The sequence below is a fragment of the Thalassophryne amazonica genome, chromosome 17, assembly GCF_902500255.1.
Source record: "Thalassophryne amazonica chromosome 17, fThaAma1.1, whole genome shotgun sequence".
Classification (NCBI taxonomy): domain Eukaryota; kingdom Metazoa; phylum Chordata; class Actinopteri; order Batrachoidiformes; family Batrachoididae; genus Thalassophryne; species Thalassophryne amazonica.
The window spans coordinates 46,347,808-46,373,949 of record NC_047119.1 but is presented as its reverse complement, the minus strand read 5'-3'; the positions used below and the strand labels follow the sequence as shown (position 1 = coordinate 46,373,949).

Here is a 26,142-nt window from a genome sequence, read left to right as displayed (position 1 = left end):
ATCCATCCATTTTCTTCCGCTTTATCCGGAGTCAGGTCGCGGGGGCAGCAGCTCAAGCAAAGCCGCCCAGACCTCCCGATCCACACACACCTCCTCCAGCTCCTCCGGGGGAACCCCAAGGCAAAGTGAAGGGGCTCTAAAGTTTGTCAAATCTCAGCCACATGGGGTGTGCAGCCAGTACATGGTGAGTGCCAGTCACAAGACCGGATACATGACTAGGGCTGCATCAGGAAGCGCATCTGGCATAAAACAAGCCAACATAACCATCCATAGTATAGGGTTTCCATACCAGATTGGTTAAGGCCTGGGTTAATGACTGCCACCAGTGCCATTGCCGCGCAGGTTGCCAGCGGAAATTGGGCTACTGCTGGGTGAAGAAGAACACCAACAACACTGTTCAAAATCTATGAACCACAATAAAAACATTTAAAACCCCAAAGCCCCAAACTCCCCTGGTATATTGTAGCATAACATCCATTGTTCACTGTTGTCAGCTAATGTCGTTAAGTTCTCCAACAACTTTCCATTTTTGCAGCATTCATCCTTGACCAAATGTCAGCTCTCCCCAGTTTCTCCATGATAGAAGCCATACGTATGCATGCTTACACGTACACAGAGGACAATTGGCTATTACATATATATATATATATATATATATATATATATATATATATATATATATATATATATATATATATATATATATATATATATATATATATATATATATATATATATACAGTAGTGGGCACAGCTAACCAAAACGTTAGCTTCAATAACTGATAATCGGTGAACTGAAAAGTTATCTTTTTTAACGCTAAACCATCTAAAAACTTATCGGAAGCTACAGATAACTTTCAGTTTTGCCTCTTATACGCTCTCAGCTACTAAGAAGTTGATTTGAGTTTAAACACTGCCAAAGCTTCAAACAGAACCAACAGCAATCTCAAACCCAAACAGCCCATGAGTCAGCACTTCTGCCTTTGTGCGCTCTACCCCCTGCTGTAGGAAAGTATCATTTACCCTGACAGAATACAGTGGTTCAGCAATAAGGCAGAGGTCTTGAAATGGAAAGCAGGTTTGAATTATGGTTTTGCTTTATAAATAAAATTATTCCGGATAGAATAACTACATTAATGTAAACTCTTAAAATGTACAAAGTGATAAATAACACGTATATGTTATTTTTAAAATAATGCACTAATTCTGAAAATTTGAACATTAACACACCAAAGGGATTATGGGTAAACTAAGCCTCCGCTCATACTGATTGGTTGATTCATTCATTCTATGTATAAACCAACACAAGTGAATCAATGTAACATGTGTTGGTGTTTTACAAATAAATGGGCTTTTGTAAAATATGTTGTTTTTCTCATTTGTATAAAAAAGAAAGAAATTTTCAAGATCCCGCTAGACAGCGCCTAAGCACACGCGTGATGGCATCACAACTCTATCCGGTTAAGGAGACAAGGTTTCTTTCAATAACAAGAACTGTCAAAAAATCTTTCTTGTGTGTGGTTGCTGGAGTTGTGTGACGACAGGAATCATCTTTGAATTTGAATGCTTGAATAACGATGTCAGTCGCATGTTCGGTGCGGTGTCATAACGCATCAATCTGTCGCTCCGTGAGGCGTCATAACATCCGATCAGTTAGCAGCTCGGTGCGGTGTCATAACAGATCAATCAGTCGCTCCGTGAGGTGCCATAACATCTGATCGGTTAGCGGCTCGGTGCTGTGTTATAACAGATCAATCAGTTGCTCTGTGAGGCGTCATAACATCAAGCCTGGTTCACATGGCAAGATAATTAGGCCAATACTGGACTCAATCTTCCCCTTTCGACAATCTTAGATGCCCCAACAATTGTGATGATGAGAAATATAATCTTATCAGATATTGCTGCCATGTGTGGTGCTTTAAAAAGGACATGAGGAGCTAAATGTGACATGCAGCCAATCAGAAAGTGAGGTGTTTGACCTGGGAATGTTCGTGTGTGAAATCTGTTTGTGTGTGTTGTTTTTTACCATGGGGCTGACACCACACACTGTACAACTAAACCTGTCAGATCTATGATTTTTTTTTTTTTAATCTCCACAAGTGTGGTCTCTCAGGTTTTGGAAACCTACAGATAATTTTAAAATCCTGCAGTTGACAACACTGTGATATAACCGGTCGCCAGTAGTTGGCAGTGTTCTATGCATTTTGTCGCCGGATATTTCACACAGCCTGAATCACAATTTAACAGACTTTTTTGCTTTTGGAGAAGCAACCTCGGCTTCTTTTGGCATTTTTACATAAAACAAACACAATAACAATGTCTATAAACACAGAGAATATATTTACGAGAGTTTTAGGCACAATATACAAAGACTTTAATGCTGTTGTCCCTGTGGAGCCTGATCAGAGTGTCTCAAATGCATTTCTTCTGTTGTGAATACCCATAATGCACTGGGCACAGCTGCATGTCCACACTAAAAACTTCAAAATTAGTGCATTACTTTAAAACTAAAACATATATCTGATATTTTCACTTTATAAAACTTCAGACATGACGTTAATTTAGATAACTTGTCCAAAATTAGTTTGGTTAACCATAACCATTTTAACCATAAGTTAAAACTGTATGCCTCTGGATGACTTGGGTGCTATTGCCAGCGTCTCAGTATGGGGTCAAAAGAAATGAGCTTTTTTCTTTTCTATGACCAGTTCTCCTTTGCCTGCAGAGGATAGAGCGGTTTCTTCTAGAACCAGCTCTTCTCTGTTTGTAGAGGATACTTGTAGAACTACGCATTTACTATGAAAAGCTATGTCTGCAAAAATGTTAGCGATCTAAAGATTATCGGACCAAAACTTGGTCTGATGATGGTTTTCAAAGTTATCTGAAAAGCTAATCTGATAATAAAATATATATATATATATATATATATATACAGATTGCTACATTTTTATTCACTAACTGTTATTTCTTAATGGGTAACTAAAATGTTTTGGGTTCAACATTTCACTAAGAACAAAAATGATTGTTCCGGTAATGAGTTGGAGCGCTCCCACCGCAACATGCTAAACAGCTATTCAATGTAAGACTTTGGGGCCAACTGAAAATCTGTCTGTAAACTGCATGCTGTCACCACTGAGCAGGTGAAAATGTCATTAGAAGTGTCTGAAAACATGGAAAGGATCACTAAAAAGGTAACAAATGTGCATGTTGACGTTCTTAAATGTAAAAAAACCTTTAACAAACAAGTGATTATATAAGCAAAAACTTTGCCATTTTTGCCTCTTCACACATGACAAAAAGTGTTTTTTTTATTGAGGTTTTTCAGCTATCCATGTAGTCTAGGCATTTTCATGTGCCAAAACTTGTATCTGATCCTCTATGGCAACCCTGAGAAAAATAGAAGCTTATAGAAAATTTAGTATGTTGATGTAATTTGGCCTGCATGGGTGGAGTTGTGTGCTTTCGTCTGTGCCATTCTAGTTTCCCTGTTAAAGGTCTTTAAGACTTTAAATACCACAGAACTTTGTGTGATGGAAACTGTGTGCACAATACATGTCACTGGTACAGTACAGCAAGTACAGAATGGCCTCTCCAGTCTGACTATGCTGTTTTTATTCCACCCACATAGTTTGAATTACAAATGCTGGCACTGTTTGAACTCACCATCTCCACACACTGCAATTTCAACACATCACTCATCTGAAACATTACAATGGACCTGGTCCCACGTGTGAAAGTTTTACATTAATATGGGTGTCATGTGAATCCTTTCGAGCTTAACAATGGCGTTGTGCGGCGGCAATGCATCAGGATGACACATGCAAAGAGAAGCTTTCCCTCATTATATATTGTCTGCCCGCTGAACACTATAATTGCTGCAACCAAGGGAGCAATAAGCAACTTCTGTCAGCAAGTGTTCAGCCGGTTGTCTGAGATGTAATGGCTCGGTGGTACCTGCTGCCTTCCTTTTATTTCTAATTCATAGTATTGATATTGCTGGAGGCTAACTCTGGGGAATGTCATGACAAAGAGCGTAATGGACTTCTCTCTCAAAGTGAAGTACAGCTGTGGAGTAGTGATTAGGCCCGGATCACCTCAGCGCAAACAGAATAACAATCAAACATTTGATTGATTTTATCCTCACTACACACTTCAGAGTATTAAATAACCATTTGGAAATTGAAATTAGGTCTTACCATTGGAATGGCTCTTCCTTTGAAGTCTTATTTGTTGTGATATTTGGAACTTTTTGGGGTGATATTTGGAACTTTTCAAGAACATTGTCATCTGAGGAAATCTTTGACACAATATGATTATTTGAAGGTACTGTTTGTTTTGTAGAGACCAGGAAATTTCTTTGGGATTCTCCCTTTTTTGCCTGGAGTCACTACAGCAGATCCAGTTCAGTTCAGTTTATTTGTCCAGCATCAAATCATAACAAAAGTCACTCCAAGGTGCTATACACAAGCAAGGTTTAAACCTCACCTACCTGTCCTATATGGGTCTGCTGAATGTTTTTATGCTTGGTGACATATAGTCTATGAGCCTGAAGCCAGTTTTGACCTAATAGACAGCAGTTACAATTCAGCTTCTTACTGCAGCAGATACATGCATTTGTCATAAGAATCTTTCATTTTGTGATACAAGCACCAAATTTGGTACAATTGTACTTCTTGGTCTGCTTTTTGTGATAAAAGGTATATTTGCAGGCTCTTGGTTTATGTCATTGTTGTACCTGTTAAATATTGCACTGTGGACAGAAGGGGAGGGGGGGAGGGTTAGGTTGGTGGGGGGGGGGGGGGGGGGGGGGTTGAAATTAATTTTGCTCCCATATCAGTGCATGAAAAATGGAAACTTCCAGAATGGACTGTTGAATTGACTTCAGCATAACAGTCCCAAAAATTTAAATTTCATGTGGCAAATGGCTTTTTTTTTTTTTTTTTTTGCAGAAAAGCACTTGTAAAAAGTATTTATACCAAATTTGGTGCTTCTATTAATGGAATAATTCTTTCACTTGTCTGCCCCACTATGTAACATTAAAAAGGAAAAAATAGGATATCATCTGTTATATTTTGCAAAGGAGTGAATAACCAGAAGATATTCTGCAAGAGGAAGATTTGTTGGTCGATAACAAAGCACAGACTCAAATAGGAAGAAAACTATAATTGGAAAAAGCAACCACAACAATGAAAAACAGCAGAATTTTGTCCTTAAATGTTTTGCTCCAATTTGAATTAAATCCATATACCCATGGCGGTGAAATGTGATTGATATGCTAATTTTTTAACTTGGGTTTTTGTGAAAATTGTAATACTCTATCACAGCTTGCTCACAGTACTGATCTTTGAGGCAACAAAAGTAAACGATGTCTAAAACGCAGGCATCTCCCGTACGACCAATTTCAAGTTTGTCCCACTAAATTATACACGGTTCCCGAAATAGCTTCAGAAAGTTAACACTAAAATGTCCCTTTCAGCTGGGGACTGTGTGAGGTAGGCAGCCTAGCACACATAGCCCAGTTGCTAAGCTTGATTTGTTATCATGCAGCTTACTTGGGCCGTGGTGAGACCCCTTGCTACCCAACGTGAAGGTCTGGAGTTTGATGGCATCCACGCTCCATTCAGTGAAGCATGGATGGATCAGTGATGTCCACTGATCTGGATTTCTGTCCTGTGCAAACCATGTGCCAAATCAACATGTGGATTAACATGAGATCTGCTATCGTGGCGCCAAACAAAAATCAGAGAATCCAAAGAAAATGGTCCTCTATGAAAGGACATCTGCTAACATCAGGTTGCCACGGCATATTTGAAAGTTAAGTCAACATCGTAATATATTTCAGGATTTTTAACTGGTTGAGAAGCTCATTTTTTAAACTGCTTATGTGTTTAAAGGAAAATTTCACTTATTGTATTTTTTTTAATAATTCATCACAGGCTAAAGCCAATGGCCTCTAGTATGAGTGCCTGCCTCCCATCCTGTAGACTGAGAGTTCAAGCCCAAAGTGGGACATAGTGATTAGTGGTATTTGATACTAATAATACCTGCTTACTAGTATTCTGAGCAGCACGGTGGATTACTGGTTAGCAATGTTGCCTCACAGCAAGAAGGTCATGGGATCAATTCCCACCAGTGGCCTTTCTGTGTGGAGTTTGCATGTTCTCCCTGTGTTTGCATGGGTTCCCTGCTGGTGCTCCGGCTTCCTCGCACCTCCAAAGACATGCAGGTTAGGTGGATTGGAAACTTTAACTTGTCTGTAGGTGTGAGAATGTGCTTTTTTTTTTTTTTTTTTTGTCTATATGTGGCCTTGTGACAGACTGGCGTCCTGTCCAGGATTTACACCACCTTACACCCTATGGCTGCTGGGATAGGCTGCAGCCCCCCGTCAGCTTTAATTGGAGTAAGTGGGTATCGAAAATGGATGGATAATTCATCACACCAGAAAAAAGATGTTATGTGGAGATACAGGCTTTTGCTTTGAAGACAAATTCCTCGCTATACATCAGCAGCGTCCGAGTGCTGGCAGGGGAATGCAGGAATTCAGGGATTGCAACTATAATGAACACACGGAGTGACACAGCCAGACGCAAGGAAAATGAGTCACCTTGTACTGAATTTCTCTGTCAAATACACCCAGTTGTGTTCTTCAAAAGTCAAAGATACCAGCAGAGAAAAAGCCTTTTGGTTGGATACAAACTGTAACTGAGCAGACGCCACGAAACGACTCCAGATGTTGTCACTGTGGGAATATGGGCTGAGACCAAATACAACCCCTGGCAAAAATTATGGAATCACCGGCCTCGGCGGATGTTCATTCAGTTGTTTAATTTTGTAGAAAAAAAGCAGATCACAGACATGACACAAAACTAAAGTCATTTCAAATGGCAACTTTCTGGCTTTAAGAAACACTATAAGAAATCAAGAAAAAAAGATTGTGGCAGTCAGTAACAGTTACTTTTTTTAGACCAAGCAGAGGAAAAAAATATGGAATCACTCAATTCTGAGGAAATAATTATGGAATCACCCTGTAAATTTTCATCCCCAAAACTAACACCTGCATCATATCAGATCTGCTCGTTAGTCTGCATCTAAAAAGGAGTGATCACACCTTGGAGAGCTGTTGCACCAAGTGGACTGACATGAATCATGGCTCCAACACGAGAGATGTCAATTGAAACAAAGGAGAGGATTATCAAACTCTTAAAAGAGAGTAAATCATCACGCAATGTTGCAAAAGATGTTGGTTGTTCACAGTCAGCTGTGTCTAAACTCTGGACCAAATACAAACAACATGGGAAGGTTGTTAAAGGCAAACATACTGGTAGACCAAGGAAGACATCAAAGCATCAAGACAGAAAACTTAAAGCAATATGTCTCAAAAATTGAAAAATGTACAACAAAACAAATGAACGAATGGGAGGAAACTGGAGTCAACGTCTGTGACTGAACTGTAAGAAACCGCCTAAAGGAAATGGGATTTACATACAGAAAAACTAAACGAAAGGCATCATTAACACCTAAACAGAAAAAACAAGGTTACAATGGGCTAAGGAAAAGCAATTGTGGACTGTGGATGACTGGATGAAAGTCATATTCAGTGATGAATCTCGAATCTGCATTGGGCAAGGTGATGATGCTGGAACCTTTGTTTGGTGCCTTTCCAATGAGATTTATAAAGATGACTGCCTGAAGAGAACATGTAAATTTCCACAGTCATTGATGATATGGGGCTGCATGTCAGGTAAAGGCAATGGGGAGATGGCTGTCATTACATCATCAATAAATGCACAAGTTTACGTTGATATTTTGGACAATTGAAAGGATGTTTGGGGATGATGAAATCATTTTTCAAGATGATAATGCATCTTGCCATAGAGCAAAAATTGCAAAAACATTCCTTGCAAAAAGACACATAGGGTCAATGTCATGGCATAGGGTCAGTGTCAATAAGCAGATCTGATTTGATGCAGGTGTTAATTTGGGGGATGAAAATTTACAGGGTGATTCCATAATTTTTTCCTCAGAATTGAGTGATTCCATATTTTTTTCCTCTGCTTGGTCTAAAAAAGCAACCATTACTGACTGCCACAATCTTTTTTTTATTATTTCTTATAGTGTTTCTTAAAGCCAGAAAGTTGCCATTTGAAATGACTTTAGTTTTGTGTCATGTCTGTGATCTGCTTTTTTTCTACAAAATTAAACAACTGAATGAACATCCTCTGAGGCCGGTGATTCCATAATTTTTGCCAGGGGTTGTAACTGTTAAAACACAAAGTGCCTTCTTGATTCAGATGAACGTATGTGGAAGTGGCGGATGTGAATGTAAATCAAAACGGCCAAAGATTTAACATACAGAAAAAAATAAAGTACAAAAAACAAATTCTTGTCTTTGTAGATCATTCTTCTGACCTCATGAGAAGAAGGAAAGGAACCAAAGAACAGGCTTTAAAAGAAGGCATGACTTCAAAGGTGAAGTCCCTTTTGATTTTTCTTGAAATTACTTTGTGTTGAAATAAAGAAATTATGAAGTACCTTTTTTTTTGTGGTATTGCAGAACGGTAGTTAATTTTGTTGTAACCTTTATTTCACCAGGTTTGTCCCATTGAGATCACATCTCTTTCAAGGGAGACCTGACCAAAAATGGCAGCAATACACAGTTTCAACAAATAGTCACACAGACTCAATATGGAACAAATATGTAAGGAAACATCAGTTAAAACAGTAACATTCAGAAAGTCTGCATTCCAGCCTTTTAACTGCAGATTTTAAACTAGTCAACGACACCAAGTTTTGCTCCTGGAAAGGTATTTTAGAGGAATACCATGGCAAATATACCCACTTTGTGTTGTGAGATTTATACAACTAGGAACATATACATGGAACAAAGCAACGATAAAATGTTAATCACCCCGGGGGCTCAATTTGGCAAACCGAGTTTAAAAAATGCTGTAATTTCATCCAGATGTCTTCCCAATTGATTCTCTGCTGGCCCATTATAGGAAGGTCCACTGCAGTCTGCTTCGCCCCCCCACACACACACACACATATAATCCAAGGTATTCCATGTTGCTTTGGCTCAGTGATGCTACATTAGCATAATAACTATAGCAGTGCTTTTTTTCCCCTTCAAACTAAATGGCTTTTCGTCACTGTATTTTAACCCAATGTAACAGAAAATTTTAAGAAATAAATGACCATTTCTGACAACGATTTGTCACATTGGCAATATTGAACACAGAGGCAAAATTACAATGGTGCCAAAGCAAAACTTTTTAATGACCTAAAGGTGTAATTATCTTCTTGAAGGTGTAAGATATCTATCTACCTCTATCTATCGAGATAGAGATAGAGAAAATTATTTAGGACTAAAAGCTTTAGGGTTTTGTCCTGTTTGCCCTTTTGTCAGTCCTTGTATGAGCAAAATAAATGCATGTTTTCTCCCTATTTTGGTCCAGTCATGGTGGAATAATTGATGATCAGCCAAGGACAAAGTGGTCTGATTTTGAAGGGGTAAATATGTTTATAAGTCAAGCTCACAGGTTACTATTTGGGTTCCCTGAATGTTTATTGGTGGTATTTAGAAAGTCGAATCCAAGGAATTGGTCAGTGGTACACCTGTGGTTTCTATTAAATACTAACATTTACTCAAACCACCTGTCTATTGGTCATATAACCTTTGACCTTTGCTGTTGAACTCATATTGCAGCCACTATGATATGAAACATAGCTGAAGGGTTGTGTGTTTATCAAGGCAACACAGGACCCCAAAGAACTCATTGATATGTATTGGTGTCAAAGACTGAGATGTTCAGCTCTTTGAGTTTCCCTTCTCATTTTTCTTTGGTTTCAGTGACTCAAGTGAGTAACTTGGACAGGTTGGATTATGTGTAATGGCTGTTAAACACAATCGACAGACAGTTAAATTAAGAGACTTTTTATTCACTTTATTTATTATCCGCCCGTGTCACACAACTAAGGAATTGGCAGAGAAACATTTTGACCATCTTGTACTGCTTGGAAATAATGAGTTGCTGATTAAACACTGAAATACAAACTTGGATCATTTTGTCGGTGGTGTGTGTCATGAGATCAGGACCACAGGACAGTGCAGTTTGATAAATGATGATACATTAATGCAGAATCCCGATTGGAGGATGGAGCGGCTAATCGGATAGAAATGGAAAGCAGTGGACTCTGGAATCTATGGCATTGTAGTCTTGATTATTTTCTGCAGGGACCATGGAGATCCCCTGAGTACCTCCGAGGTGAAGAGGGACATTGATTAATGGAGAGAAAAGGGATAGGGAGGAGGAATGCAGAAAGTTTAGCATGAGCAGTCCTCTTTAGATAAGTAGGTAGGTTGGTAGAGGGTGTAATTACAACCCAGAATCCGAAAAAGGTGGGCCGGCATGGAAAACTGAGCGAAAAGAAACTGATCTTTAAATTTCCTTTGACTTATTCCATTTTGCTGCAGACAATATGAACCAAAGCAATATCATGCTTTCTGTGGTCAACTTAATTTCATTTGTAACTAGGGCACCGCTCACATATAACACAAACCTCACTACAACACTAGTTTCCAATTGTACAAATTTCAACCTTGGAAAAAATTTTCAAAGTCAAAGTTCTGTGAGAAGTGTCTTTTCATAAGCTAAATTAGATGTGATCAAATGTCAGGAGTATGTATTTTGTTCATGCACTTGAATCAAAGTATTTTTGTGGTGTTTGTTTTGTTTTTTTTCAAACTTTTTCAGTTTCTGAAATCTTTTTCAGATAATTTTCACAGAACATTGGTTATCTCTGCTATGCACTATTTGTCATTGCTTTTTGGCACTTGGTTTCTGATCGATAACTGGAAGATAGATAAACAGGCAGAAAATTGGAACCTCCATCCAATTTTGGTGGTTTAGGGTAAATCCATAACAGAAAAATGAGTGATTGAGACACTTTTGATTGAGATATAATGCAAAATGTACACCAAATGGGCTTTTCTACATTTTGAAAAACTGGTTAGACGTCACATCATTTCTTTCATAACCCCACTTCAGACACATACCAATTCACTTACAAGGCCATTTGGTCAACAGAGGATGGTGTGACCACTGTCCTCCACACCTCACTGACCCACCTGGATCAACAGGGTAACTACACCCATCTTCTCTTTGTGGATTATAGTTTAGCATTCAACACCATCCTACTCCATGGCCTCGGGAGGAAACTGCTAAACCTCTGTCTACCTCATTCCACATGTTGTTGGATTAAGGACTTTCTGTCAGATCACTCACAGAGAGTCAGGATGGTCCCCCACGTATCCACAGCTCTCACACTCAGCACCGGTTCCCCTCAAGGCTGCGTGCTGAGCCCGCTGCTGTTCACCTTCTACACCTTTGACTGGACCCCTATCCACACCGGCAACACCTTCATTAAGTATGTGGATGACACCACAGTGGTAGGCTGTATCACTGGAGGAGATGAGTCCATTTACCAGTGTCACAGACTGACCGATCCCCACTTCTGATCAATTCCTTGCCTTCACTGCGCATGTGTTATTTTGGAGCGTTACAAGTGACATCGCCTTATTTCTGCTTAAAACTGCACTCCAGCTATCATCTATCTCAGTGACAGATCTCTGAAGGTTTTGTACACCAATCATCTCTGCAAAAATTCAGCATTATTTCATAATAAAAGACGGGGACCAATAAGAGTGCGACACCAGTGTGTCTGAGACTCACTGTCTGAGTCTGACTCTCTACCAATCAAAGGGAATAATGTTATTTTTAATCCTCAGATGACAAAGTAAACCCTCTTAAGTAATTCTAAAATCAGTTTTAAGCAGAAACGAAACGATAATCGCTGCTAACCCTCCGACATGATACTGTTGTGTGTTGGGGGGCTTGGCTGGACACTGTTTTGCGGTTTTTGTGTTTGTTTTCCTTCCCAAATGGTTTGGGGCTGATCTCTGGGGAGAATGTGCTGCAGAAGAGTCTCTCACCTCTGTCACGGTGATCTGCTGCACCTGTTGCACTCACGTGCAATTCTCTAATCAGGACGATCTATGACACCTGTGACATTCACGTGCAGTTCTGAGGACTCTCAGCTGGTACCAATGAAGAGATGAAGAACTGCATTTAAGCCAGCAGTGATCTGGGCTTAAGTGCCAGAGAATACGACCGTGTGACGACCGTTTGAGGATGCTGAGGGCCGCTCCAGAATCTGACATTGCGTCTGTGAAGGAGGACGAGGGTGAGAGGCAAGCGCTGTCAGCACACGTCAGAGGTGATTATCCCTTAAAAGCTTATCTGTGAATATAATGTGGCGTTTTTGCGCAGCTAAATTTAAGTATTGAAGAAAATTGTCTCGTTTGCTCCTCGCGGCTGTGGCGTGCGGATTGATAATCCTCCACAAGCTGTGAGCAGCTGTTCTTCTGAATTAAGTCTGAAATCAGACCTGAACGTGTTGCTGATAAGTGTGCCTCTAAATGGTTTTTCTTGATGAAAGTACTGAATAACCTTACCTCTGTTCCTCCTTCACAGAGTACAGTCTTGGGAAAAGCCACCTGGGGGGTGTCGGCGGAACTCCTGAGTCCAGAACGTTCGGGCTCTGATCCGTTGAGGCGCTGGGAGAGCGCGCCGCCTCTTCACCCCACCAGACTAATTTATTTTGTATTGCACAGTGGGAAGAAAAATAAATTTGTTTCTTTTGGAACTGCTTCTGGTTATTTAGCGCTGGGGTTCAGTCAGACGCTGGACCGCTCCTCAACCTGCATCCAGACCATAACAGATACGTGATTACAGTGAAGGCAGGGGGACAGATCATACTGCGACACCAGGTTCGCGCATGCTCAGACTAGTGTAGATGATCGCTCAGCCTAGGGGAGTGCTGAGTCCCTCACATTGGGATGAGGTGGAACAGCTGACGGCGTGGTGTAGAGAAAATGACCTGCTCCTGAACGCATTCAAAACCCAGGATCTATTCATAGACTTCAGGAGAAACAAAACGGACATTCAGCCCATTCTCATTGGTGGGGCCTGTGTGGAAAGGGTCAGGGACTTCCATTTCCTGGGAGTCCACATAGAGAAGAAATTGACCTCTAGCGTGTGTGACTGTCCTTAAAGGTTTTGCATATGCCTGCATACGGATTAACATCACTTTGAGCAGATGGAATCAGTTAATCATTGAAATCACCTGGTGGAGTGAGTGGTTGCAAAGAAAACTTGCACCCTCTCTGCCCTTTCAGGAGTTGAATACCCCTAATGTCGATTAATGTCGTCCAAGTACACAGACGGGTAGCATGAGAGAGATTTGAACCGAGGTCTATATATTGGTAGACTAGTTCCTTAGCAACTGAGTTACCTGCTCCACAGTGTCAAGTAGGCAGTTCTCAAAGACTGAGTGACCATACTGGAAGGAGATGAGTGAGGGAAGCCACTGGGACTGACATACATATCCAATTGCTCAAGTACATGTAATGGGGAAAGTGTAACACATTACTGCCCACCTCTGGAAGCTGTATTTAGAGTGTGATTGCAGAATGAATGAATGAATGAGTTTATTTGGCACATAGACTCAACAATAACAATAAAAAAACTGATATCCAAGACAACAATGTGTGACCAAAAGGGGGTGAGCAGAAGCAAAGCTTATAACGCCCACCCCTTATATATATATATATATATATATATATATATATATATATATATATATATATATATATATATATATATATATATATATATATATATATATACTCATTACCAACCCCCAGAGCAAGCACACAGGCAACAGTGGTAAGGAAAACTCCCTCTGATGTATTGAGGAAGAAACCTCAAGCAGACCAGACTCTAAGGGGTGACCCTCTGCTTGGGCCATTCTACAAACACATTTAACACAACACAAGCTCAAATCCCATCATCATAACATATCTAGTGAACACCATATCTTTATATAAATATTTAAATCTGTGAATATTTGGACATTGTTTGAGTTCTTCTGTTAGATTATTCAGTTTTTTTTGGGGGGGGGGCACAAATACTGTTTACTGTTTATTTTGAACATGTGACACAAGGTAAGTGAAGAGTGAAAAAGACACGACAAACCCAATATAATTAGAAAAATAAAAACAGAAGACAAATAAATAAATATTAACACTATGTACCCAACATAGTGAAGCATCAGCTTATTTATCCCAACCCTTTCTCCCCCACTACCAATTATTACATATGCCCCAAATATGTATACACACATCTACACATACACACATACATATATACACATACCTACATACATATGCAATGCGTGTGATTTTATACTACATATATTCAAGATAGAAAAACAAAGTGCACACAACAAAACAATGATCAACAAAAACACCCTAACCCTCAACACCCTTCCTCCTCCCTATACCTAGAAAAAAACATGTGCCAATACCGCTGCTTAAACTGGTTCATACTTGGACATGTGATATTATGATTGTGTTCCACTAATCATAATAGACTGTTTGGTGGGGGTGTTAGGAGGCGACAACAGGAATTCAGAATTTTCTCTGCATGATCTCCTGATCCACACTCTTGCCCAGCAGGTGGTGGTAATGCACCTCAAAGATGGTTTGCCAACTGCCATAAAACAAAGAAGAAGCCATGTCAAAATAGGGCCTCAGCTATTACACTGTCACATTCTGTCAGGTTGAATTAAAGCATCAGGCAAGTTCGAGCTGTGCACGATTGGACCTGAGTATCACTGCTGGACAGTCTGCAGCACATGGTCTAAAGCACAAAACGTAAGTGAAGTTGGAGCATGTTGAAGTCCACTTTGCTGTTTGCATGGTGTGTAATCTGAGTGCAAAGTAAAGCACAGGGCAATAAGGGGCTATATATATATATATATATATGTGTGTGTGTGTGTGTATATGTAAGGATTAAACAACTCAAAGCCGTGCATTATACAGTTTGAATGCACGACGCAGAGTCTAAAACACCACGATGCGACGCGGAGTGGTGTTCCTCCGTGAAATGCATTCAAACCGTATAATGCACAGCTTGGAATTGTTTAATCTGCTTATACCATGGTCCCCACATAGTGGGCTAACACACAAATATTTATTTAAGTTAACAGAACTTGATAAAAATGCGTAAATATTTGGGACTATTTTATGCCAGTCTCAAGATATTTTCATCCTTGGCAACCGTTGTCAAGACGAATGGAATGCTTGATTATAACATCAGATTTTATTCACTGTAGGCTTGGCCTACACACAAAAGCAACAGGCCTTTGGCCTAAGGAACAATCAAAATAAAGTGAGTTATTACAATTAACAGTACATTTTACAGTGAGTAATCAATACATGTTGCTGAACTATATTTACCACATTTAAATATGCACTTAATCACTAAAATTAAACATTTTCATTAATTGTAAGCTAGGCCTACACACAAAACAACAGGCTTTTGGCCCGAGGAACAATAAAAATAATAATAAAAAAAAATTAGAATTAAAGATAGCTACATTTAGAACAGTACAACAAATCAATAAATGTTGCGTATTTTGACTACATTTAACTATGCAGTTAAACGGTAAAACTGAACTGGATATTTCCATTAATTGTACAGTTGTTAAATGACATGGGCTTGTTCTCTTTGTTGGAGTTAGACGGTATTGCTTAAATTTTCATTGTTACGCAGATGATACCCAGCTTTATCTATCCATGAAGCCAGAGGACACACACCAATTAGCTAAACTGCAGGATTGTCTTACAGACATAAAGACATGGATGACCTCTAATTTCCTGCTTTTAAACTCAGATAAAACTGAAGTTATTGTACTTGGCCCCACAAATCTTAGAAACATGGTGTCTAACCAGATCCTTACTCTGGATGGCATTACCCTGACCTCTAGTAATACTGTGAGAAATCTTGGAGTCATTTTTGATCAGGATATGTCATTCAAAGCGCATATTAAACAAATATGTAGGACTGCTTTTTTGCATTTACGCAATATCTCTAAAATCAGAAAGGTCTTGTATCAGAGTGATGCTGAAAAAACTAATTCATGCATTTATTTCCTCTAGGCTGGACTATTGTAATTCATTATTATCAGGTTGTCCTAAAAGTTCCCTAAAAAGCCTTCAGTTAATTCAAAATGCTGCAGCTAGAGTACTGACGGGGACTAGAAGGAGAGAGCATATCTCACCCATATTGGCCTCTCTTCATTGGCTTCCTGTTAATTCTAGAATAGAATTTAAAATTCTTCTTCTTACTTATAAGGTTTTGAATAATCAGGTCCCATCTTATCTTAGGGACCTCATAGTACCATATCACCCCAATAGAGCGCTTCGCTCTCAGACTGCAGGCTTACTTGTAGTTCCTAGGGTTTGTAAGAGTAGAATGGGAGGCAGAGCCTTCAGCTTTCAGGCTCCTCTCCTGTGGAACCAGCTCCCAATTCAGATCAGGGAGACAGACACCCTCTCTACTTTTAAGATTAGGCTTAAAACTTTCCTTTTTGCTAAAGCTTATAGTTAGGGCTGGATCAGGGTGACCCTGAACCATCCCTTAGTTATGCTGCTATAGACGTAGACTGCTGGGGAGTTCCCATGATGCACTGTTTCTTTCTCTTTTGCTCTGTATGCACCACTCTGCATTTAATCATTAGTGATTGATCTCTGCTCCCCTCCACAGCATGTCTTTTTCCTGGTTCTCTCCCTCAGCCCCAACCAGTCCCAGCAGAAGACTGCCCCTCCCTGAGCCTGGTTCTGCTGGAGGTTTCTTCCTGTTAAAAGGGAGTTTTTCCTTCCCACTGTAGCCAAGTGCTTGCTCACAGGGGGTCGTTTTGACTGTTGGGGTTTTACATAATTATTGTATGGCCTTGCCTTACAATATAAAGCGCCTTGGGGCAACTGTTTGTTGTGATTTGGCGCTATATAAAAAAATTGATTGATTGATTGAGTTCTTTGGAGGTCTGCGTGGATATGTGGACTCCTCTTTAGCCGAACCCGTTGAAAGAATGTTGCTCCAATTTTTCCTGTCTTCTATTGATGGTGCCCAATACGACCGCAAGCTGGTCTCAAGGCGATGCCCCATAACAGCCATGATCTGCCGCGCCTCCAAACCTGCCGCTGACAGTCTGCATACCGCTGTGCTCCTGATGCTGTGGTTCGTGTAAATGTGTGAGAAGGAGGCAGTAAGGCATACCTGAGAAACAATGATTAGCTATATTTAATTCTTGGATGTGGTTGGTAGGCTAAATAAACCATAAAACATACAGGCCAATTTTTTCTTACCTCTTCACAAAACTTTTCAACATGTTGCCCATGTAATTTACTCCCATCGGTTCTTTAGAGTACCAGACAACCTTTGCTTGTGCATCTTGGATGTGCTTTGGATGCAGGTAAAACGCAGTTAACTTCTTTTGGGCATTTCGACATGTACTTTTTAAAACTGGCCACTGGACACAAAGGATCTCCTGGCATCGTGAACATGAATCTTTGGAGGTTTTCCTTCTGAGCTTCATTTGGGTTTGAATAGTTTTTGCTGTGGGGATTATGGGCCAAAGAAATGTACTTGATGCCATTGTCATCCTGAAGGAGGACAAATGATGCTCTGGATAGCGATCTGTTCCCCTCGCAGCCTCTTCTGGCGAAGCACAGCTGTATGTCCCACCAAACTTTGCGCACCTGTCCAAACTTTGCGCACCTCTCACTGGAGAGGACATTGAATGTTGTAATCATTTGGATTGCGCTCTCGCTTATTTTAGGATGGTGGCAGCTCTTGTCATTCTCAGACGTTCTGTAACGCTTTATAACAGATTTGAGCACAGCGTTGCTTGATTTAAATTCAACATCGGCTATGATGTTGAAATGAGGGGAAAAAAACGGTTAAGAGCTGATCTCAGAGACATTAAATTGGCTACACTTTAATGTTTTCCTTCATGAGACTCAAAATGCTATTGAGTTCAGCTGCTGATAAATCTAATTCGGCACTTCTTCCCTTCTCCTTCAGAAAATCTCTTAAAATTGCAACTGCCCATTTTGTTACTTTTTTCGTGTTCTCTTCTTCTTTCCCGTCTTCAATCTTGTCCAGTTCATCTGATGTTAAATCTTTATGCTGTTGCTTTTGCTGTTCTTCTCGTTTGCTCTCCTCCTCTTCCCATTCCTCAAACGTTTTATTTTGGCCAAAAATATTACAATTCACTTGGAAATGTCCTTGGACATTTTTAAGTCAAGACTGAAACCCTATTTTTATTCACTTTCTTATGAATTGTTTTTATTTTTTTTATCTGTTTTATTCTTTTACTTCTGTTTTTAATCATGTATTTGAATTTTTTTAATTCATTTTTAATTATTTATTTAAATTGTATGTTGAATTGTTTCATGTAAGGTGCACTGAGATGGCTTTGCTGTGATTTTGTTGTGAAAGTGTAGTGACACAGACCCACAACAGGGGGCGTAAATGAACGGACAATGAAAGAGTCGAATATGAACACTTTACTGTTGTGAATGAGCACAACACAGAGGAATGTGAGATTTTACAGACAGTCAATCACAAGGGTGACGTGTGGGCAGGCTCGAGGATAGAAGACGTCTGTCCTGAGATGAACCGGAACCACATGATTTCCTCCGCCACCGAACCCGGAGAATACTGGAGCCGCCAAGTCCCAAGTCCCCAGGTGGCCAAAGGTCGGATCTGGTACTGCTGGCAGGGAGCAGAGACAATAAGATATGGGTGTGTGCACACCCAGAAACAACAACGGTGGGAATTCCACCTCTAACACACACTCGTGCAGCTCCTGTCTACCCACTTATCTGGTAGAGGTGTGAAGCGAAGTCGTTGCTGATCACACCAAGCGCCGGTCTCACAGATAAGGAACACCACAGGAAAGCGGCTGCAAAAAAGAGTTCAGACTGACACACAGTTTACTTTAAGGCTGAGAATAGTACCTGAACGGTTCAACGATATCTCGGCAATGAGGTGGAGACGTCCGGGTTTTATGGAGTGAGATGATGAAGCATGAATGGGTGACAGCTGTCAAGAGATAATGAGTGACAGCTGTCACCCCCGGCTGTGTCCGTGGCGGCAGCGCCCTCTCGTGCCTGAAGCCCGCACTTCAGGCAGGGCGCCCTCTGGTGGTGGGCCAGCAGTACCTCCTCTTCTGGCGGCCCACACAACAGATTTGGCGCATTATAAGCTAATTAAATTGAACTGAAATTGAAATCCATGTTTTATCGCGTTTCTGTCATTCACCTGTCAAAACACAGCAGATCTGCTCCAACTGATTTGCGCGTTGCTATGGTGATGACCAGAGCAGTGATATTACAGTGACTTAACTCACCGAACAACGTGTGCGTATACACGAAAATAATGCACGCCAGTTAGACATGGAATTCTCACTGACCATGATGTGTGTGTGTGTGTGTGTGTGTGTGTGTATATATATATATATATATATATATGTGTGTGTGTGTGTGTGTGTGTGTGTGTGTGTGTGTGTAGAAATAATTATACATTTATTATTTACATTAATTATTAAGATACAATTGTCTTATGTACAATTTGTACATGTTCAGTAAAGCCCCTCTATTAATCACTCAATCTTAAGCAATATTTACATTTTAATGGCATCTGCAGGAAGGCATGTTGGTGTGCATACATGAGTTTTTGACAAGAGTGGAGGTTAGTGTGCACGCTGACATCTATGAAATGTCTTGTAAATCACTCCAGAGATGTTATCAGGTTACAAAAACAGCATTTTCAGTTTTAGAAATGTTTATTTCTCGCTAGGTTTAACATAATATATAACAAAGAGGTTATATTTACACACAAACAAAACAGAGTTTGTAGCTAGCTAGACCAGTCTGTGACGTCACCATGCTAACATCCGCGAAATGCCTTGTAAATCACTTCAGAGGTGTTATCAGGTTCCAAAACAGCATTTTCAGTTTTAGAAGTGTTTATTTCTCACTAGCTTTTACATAATATATGACAAATAGGTTATATTTACACACAAACAAAACAGAGTTTGTAGCTAGCTAGACCAGTCTGTGACGTCACCATGCTAACATCCGCGAAATGGCTTGTAAATCACTTCAAAAGTGTTATCAGGTTCCAAAACAGCATTTTCAGTTTTAGAAGTGTTTATTTCTCGCTAGCTTTTACATAATATATGACAAAGAGGTTATATTTACACACAAAGAAAACTGTGTTTGCAGCTAGCTGAACCAGTCACTGACATCACGGTGGCGTACTGACATGCTCTGCTTGGCTGTCACCCCCGCCCCTCAAAAAAAAAAATGAATGAAACAGAATCTGACATTTTAACCTCTTAAAATACCTCTTAAAATAGGTCAAGGTTAACTATCTCTGAACTTGTCGAAGGTCTGTGTCCCAAGAATGTTTCTTGTGAATTTGAAGACTCTGGCTGTAATAGGACTGGACTTATGCTAAGCACAGACAGACAGACAGACAAACTGATGCAAAATCTTTGCAATACCCGATGCTCATATTTGATGCTAAATATCTGATTGCCATGTCATTCCTTTAAAAAAATCAGGTGCACTTTTTAGATGCTGGACTCAGCAGCACACTGTGACAGAAGTGAGAGGTTTTCTGGTTAATAGAGAAATTTGCATGCAAAGAGATGATGCATGCATGAGACAATTTATGGGAGAGGTGGCATTAACCAAAACCCAGTGAGGTGAAGCACTTAAGCTCCTCTTTTCTGTAATGCCTCCTTCACCTCCTCCATCTCTGCCCACCTGCTTCTCCTCAGAATGAGTCCAGTTTTCCTTTGAAAGAAATTCAGCTCACAACCCAGATGGATAATTTCCAGAGTTTTCTGGCAGAGTGCCACGACAAGTGGTGGAGAGTCTGACTTTCCACACAGTAGGACTAGGATGGCTTCCTAGGGACTTCACTGAGGAAGCGTCACCAGTGTGCTCTTCAAATTGTAAACCATCTTTGTGATATTTGGACGTGGGCTCTGCTGTGCACCTGCCCTTTCCTGACATCGAAACCACTGGCAGCCTTCCCAAACTTCTCATGGTGCTCATCACCTCATCAAACCTCAGCGAGCAAAGAGCTGCACAGAATCAGCAGCGTGCCAAGCTAGGATGTGAGGCAAAACAATAAAGGTGGTTTGTACATTCCAGAGTATGTTTAAAGAGAGGCATTTTTTTGGCTTGCTTTACAAATACACAATTTGCTGCATATTCTACAATTCACATGATACTGCCCACAGATGTGCACAGCTTTCTGCACTTGTGCGAAGCATCACTGCCAAATACACAGACCAGATGAACTCATATGGTTTGCTGCTTTGTTTCTGCATTTAACCATGACCACATTATGCATCGCCATAATTGATCTTCACATTTTAAGAATTCTCTGGCCTGTGTTAACTGCACTGAATGATTTAAACTGTGCCAGATGCTACAAAACCAGGTTTCTGTCCAAAAAAGAGGGAAAATGCTCGTGTCATTACATTGCATTTTACAAAATGTGCAGTTAGGTTTTGCTGCTTTTGCAGACATGCATACAAAACAAGAAGCAGTGAGTTTGGTGGCCACCAGACCTCGGATTTGGAAATGAAAGAAACTGAAAAATAAGCCAATTTCCACCTATATATAACTCCACAATTGCTGCTAATGTCCATCATGAGTGACAGATTAATTACATTAGCACAACAAAGTTGGTTTTTGGAAAGATCTGTTGCATCAAAGTTAACCAAATTTTAATCATTGTATCCACATTATATCCCCTTTTAATATGGGGAGTAATAAGATGATAGCATTTGTTGTGCTCCTATAAGGGAGGTGATTTATTATTTCTTTTTTTTTTTATTCATTTTTTATTTACAGGGTAAACGTCTCGGCTTTCCTAAAGACCAGGAATAATGTCGAAATGTGCTTAAAGGTAAAGAATTGAATGTTGAGTACATTTTATCATCAGAACTGCTGTGTAAAATGGTGCTTGTCTATGACTGCAGTGCTGATCCACATGTGGGCCTCGACTACATCAAGATTATGTTTAGCTAAAACTTGCAATGTGCTCTTCAAAGGATACAAATCTTGACTGTCACTAATATGCCTGTAAATGGCAAGTATTTTTGAGTAATCCTGAGGTTTTTAGCATGATTTCAGACACGTCTTGCAGAATTTGGAGATTCATTTGTTTCATTCACTTAATCAAAATAATGGGCCATTGATAATTGGACAATCTGAAAAAATTTGCTACTCATGAGCAGCATAAGTGGTAGAAATCTGCATGCCAAATGGAAGCATGTACAAATTGAAAGTTACTTGTCCAATGACTGAGCCTTGTGGAACCCCAAAGTAAACTGCAGTACAATAGAATGAAAAAAGTAATGCACAGAAATTAGCCCACTTATTATTATTATTATTATTATTATTATTATTATTATTATTATTATTATTATTATTATTATAACACAAACTTTACCAAAATGCAAACAGGCATTATTCAACACTTAATGGAAAAAATGTGTTGCATATGTGGGCGGGAATTTGTATGAACATACAGCACTCCTTTTTTTTTTGTATCATTGGAAACATGGCATAAAAAAATAAAAATAAAAATAACGGTTCCAAAAGAAGTGTGAATCAGGTTATAACCTGAATGGTTTTTTTTTTCAGTACTTGACATCTGAGTGATACTCATCACAAAAACAAGAAATTTAAGAATCTGAAGATTCAAATCAAATCAAATCAACTTTATTTATAAAGCACTTTAAAAAAAAACACCTGCAGCTGAAACAAAGTGCTGTACACAAGGGGACATAAAAGGCAACAAACCACAAAGTACAAATAAAAAACAAGCCCAAAAAAATAAAATAAATTAAACTAAAACAAAAGTCAACAAATGTCCACCTCTGTTGCCATTTCTCTGGTAGTCAGACGACGTCCCGGATCAACACAGCCTTCACTTTGGAAATGATCTGGTCGTTTCAGCCTGTCGATGACCGCTCGAAGCGCGGTGCCCTCACCCTGCTGTGGGCCGTCTTTAATCCGGTTGTAATGCTCCTTAATCTGTATGATGCTCATAAGATCTTCACCGAAAGGCATCTGAATTTTCCGAATGGTTTCCACCTGGCTGTCTCACACAGTTTCTGAAAAATTTCCTCAGCCAATTTCCTGACAATGAAAATCCGCCGAGGGGCTGGACCCACTCCTCCCACAAAGCGTGCTCACAGGCAAATGACGCAACCGACAGGCGTGAAAAAACTCACACATGCGCACGAAGGTTCAAGCTTGGCTGATGCAATCACACGTGATTCAAATCCATATGGTTTTTGCAAAAAATAAAAAGGTCTGTTACTTTTCTAAAAGACCTTGTATATAAACAGTTGGGTCTTTTTTACTTTCTTCTGTTTTGTGAAACAGTTGCAGCCACTAAAGGTCTGAGAAATATTTGGTATATCTTTAGAGGACGTGGAAAAATAGTTTTAAAAGTTTGGTATTTGTGGCAACAGGGGGAAGATTTGAGATGCTTAATAAAGCCATTACAATGAGCATAATGAATTCATGAGAAATTATGGTTAAATTAATCAGGAAATATTATTATTATTATTATTATTATTATTATGTTAAGGAATTTCACCCAAAATGATCTGGAGGACTGAATGAGGTTGAAGAGTGATGAAAATGGAAATGAAGTCTTATGATTATTGACTGAGATGTATGACTATATCAGGCTTTTTTCATTTGGCTGTTATAGGCGTGGAGTGTGTTATACATTTCAAAGTTGACTTGTTGATTGGTGCCATCCTATTTACATTCAGTCCTCCAGCAGTTTGTCTTCATCTTGACTTTCTACTTATTTCTCCAGAGTGCTTTTGATGGACCACATAATGGAGCGATGCTGTCAGAGTGTCAGAGAAATGATCCATATGAGGGCGCAATGGGTTTTGTAAGCTTTGAATATTTATTAATGTGTGTGCAATAACACCAATTGTGGCACCACTGAGCAACTCTGCTTCACAGGACACTGATTTATGAAGACTTTTGCAGGTTTTGCTTCTTTCACCATGTTCTTAATCCTTAATCTTAACTACGCCTTCCCTGAGGCCAAAAGATGTTACTGATATCCAAAGAGATATCAGTAACATCTCCAGCCAAAACGTCCAATTAGTGTTTGTGACACAGTCGAAAAACTGCAAGGCAGCAACATACGTTAAAGCTGAACCACAAAGGTTTAACTTTGTGTTGGCAAAAAAACAAATACTAATAGATGTTAACGCAGTTGCTGCACAAAAAAAGAACTCTATACAACCCCTGGCAATAATTATGGAATCACCGGCCTCGGAGGATGTTCATTCAGTTGTTTAATTTTGTAGAAAAAAAGCAGATCACAGACATGACACAAAACTAAAGTCATTTCAAATGGCAACTTTCTGGCATTAAGAAACACTATAAGAAACCAAGAAAAAAAGATTGTGGCAGTCAGTAACAGTTACTTTTTTAGACCAAGCAGAGGAAAAAACATGGAATCACTCAATTCTGAGGAATAAATTATGGAATCACCCTGTAAATTTTCATCCCCAAAACTAAAACCTGCATCAAATCAGATCTGCTCGTTAGTCTGCATCTACAAAGGAGTGATCACACCTTGGAGAGCTGTTGCACCAAGTGGACTGACATGAATCATGGCTCCAACATGAGAGATGTCAATTGAAAAAAAAAAAGGAGAGGATTTCAAACTCTTAAAAGAGGGTAAATCATCACGCAATGATGCAAAAGATGTAGGTTGTTCACAGTCAGCTGTGTCTAAACTCTGGACCAAATACAAACAACATGGGAAGGTTGTTAAAGGCAAACATACTGGTAGACCAAGGAAGACATCAAAGCGTCAAGACAGAAAACTTAAAGCAATATGTCTCAAAAATCGAAAATGCACAACAAAACAAATGAGGAACGAATGGGAGGAAACTGGAATCAATGTCTGTGACCGAACTGTAAGAAACCACCTAAAGGAAATGGGATTTACATACAGAAAAGCTAAACGAAAGCCATCATTAACACCTAAACAGAAGAAAATAAGGTTACAATGGGCTAAGGAAAAGCAATCGTGGACTGTGGATGACTGGATGAAAGTCATATTCAGTGATGAATCTGGAATCTGCATTGGGCAAGGTGATGATGCTGGAACTTTTGTTTGGTGCCGTTCCAATGAGATTTATAAAGATGACTGCCTGAAGAGAACATGTAAATTTCCACAGTCATTGATGATATGGGGCTGCATGTCAGGTAAAGGCACTGGGGAGATGGCTGTTATTACATCATCAATAAATGCACAAGTTTACGTTGATATTTTGGACACTTTTCTTATCCCATCAATTGAAAGGATGTTTGGGGATGATGAAATAATTTTTCAAGATGATAACGCATCTTGCCATAGAGCAAAAACTGTGAAAACATTCCTTGCAAAAAGACACATAGGGTCAATGTCATGGCCTGCAAATAGTCTGGATCTTAATCCAATTGAAAAGCTTTGGTGGAAGTTGAAGAAAATGGTCCATGACAAGGCTCCAACCTGCAAAGCTGATGTGGCAACAGCAATCAGAGAAAGTTGGAGCCAGATTGATGAAGAGTACTGTTTGTCACTCATTAAGTCCATGCCTCAGAGACTGGAAGCTGTTAGAAAAGCCAGAGGTGGTGCAACAAAATACTAGTGATGTGTTGGAGCGTTCTTTTGTTTTTCATGATTCCATATTTTTTTCCTCAGAATTGAGTGATTCCATATTTTTTTTTCCCTCTGCTTGGTCTAAAAAAGTAACCGTTACTGACTGCCACAATTTTTTTTCCTGATTTCTTATAGTGTTTCTTAAAGCCAGAAAGTTGCCATTTGAAATGACTTTAGTTTTGTGTCATGTCTGTGATCTGCTTTTTTTCTACAAAAATAAACAACTGAATGAACATCCTCCGAGGCCGGTGATTCCATAATTTTTGCCAGGGGTTGTAGATGAGCAAGTGACTAAGGACGTTGGCACCATCACCCTGGGCATCTTTTTTTTTTTTTTTGCTTTCCCTCCATATGAAAAACTGAAGGCAACATTCAGTGTGACAGAATCCATCCCTTGTAGTTTTCTAACAAGGAAAATGCTCAATGACCTCGTTGTTTTCCAGTCAGATGGGAGGCA

At 39.6% G+C, this 26,142-nt stretch overlaps 1 long non-coding RNA gene across 1 annotated transcript in view; it reads left to right on the top strand.

Annotated features, from left to right (window-relative positions):
• LOC117529768 overlaps positions 1 to 26,142 on the top strand; it is a 482,119-nt gene that overhangs the window by 138,306 nt on the left and 317,671 nt on the right. The window contains exon 2 of the long non-coding RNA XR_004566096.1: positions 7,238 to 7,243. This is a non-coding gene — a long non-coding RNA (uncharacterized LOC117529768). The remainder of the gene's footprint in view (positions 1 to 7,237; positions 7,244 to 26,142) is intronic.